This window comes from Penaeus monodon, chromosome 30 (genome assembly GCF_015228065.2).
Source record: "Penaeus monodon isolate SGIC_2016 chromosome 30, NSTDA_Pmon_1, whole genome shotgun sequence".
Classification (NCBI taxonomy): Eukaryota; Metazoa; Arthropoda; class Malacostraca; order Decapoda; family Penaeidae; genus Penaeus; species Penaeus monodon.
Genome location: NC_051415.1, coordinates 2,337,133 through 2,337,794, shown reverse-complemented (window position 1 = coordinate 2,337,794; position 662 = coordinate 2,337,133).

Here is a 662-nt window from a genome sequence, read left to right as displayed (position 1 = left end):
CAAACATTTATGATTACTAATTCAGCTTTGATACATATGCATTCAGGTTTTCCAAATAAATCTTACCGTATGTTCCTTATTCACAGCCACGCAAATTTGTCTACAGATTAACTTTCATGCAGTACTCATAAAAATCTACTGAAAAAATCTACATTCCAGGGTTGCAGATGCTGTCATACATAGTTAAATGAGCTCGAACTCAAAAGTTTGCTTTATTTCTACACTTCAACTCAAAGCGTTGCATTATTTCTTTAGACCCCCCTTTCTGAAAAAAAGGCTATGCCATTTCTGTTCATTAGAGGTTCGCCAAGCTCTCGTAAACACACCGGGGGATCGGGTCAAATGGGGGTAGAACAGCCCACTGTACTTCTAGAAATACACGTGAAGATTGTATGAGCATTGCGGATTCCCTTCCACACGAGTGTTGGTCCTTTCATTCTCTTTACAGAAAGAAATACTGCTCGTTCCCCATTCCTTATTGCGTTTAGGAGGGTACAGAGCATTTGTTAACTACGTTTTCAGTTATGGAAGAATATCATCGAAGGAAAAGGCGCTGGTCCTTACCGGAGAGGAATGTGAGGAGCATATATTCTTTAAGAATCCTATCCGTCTCTCACTTCCTACATTCATTATTAATTTCCCTTTCAACAGAATCTAATGTG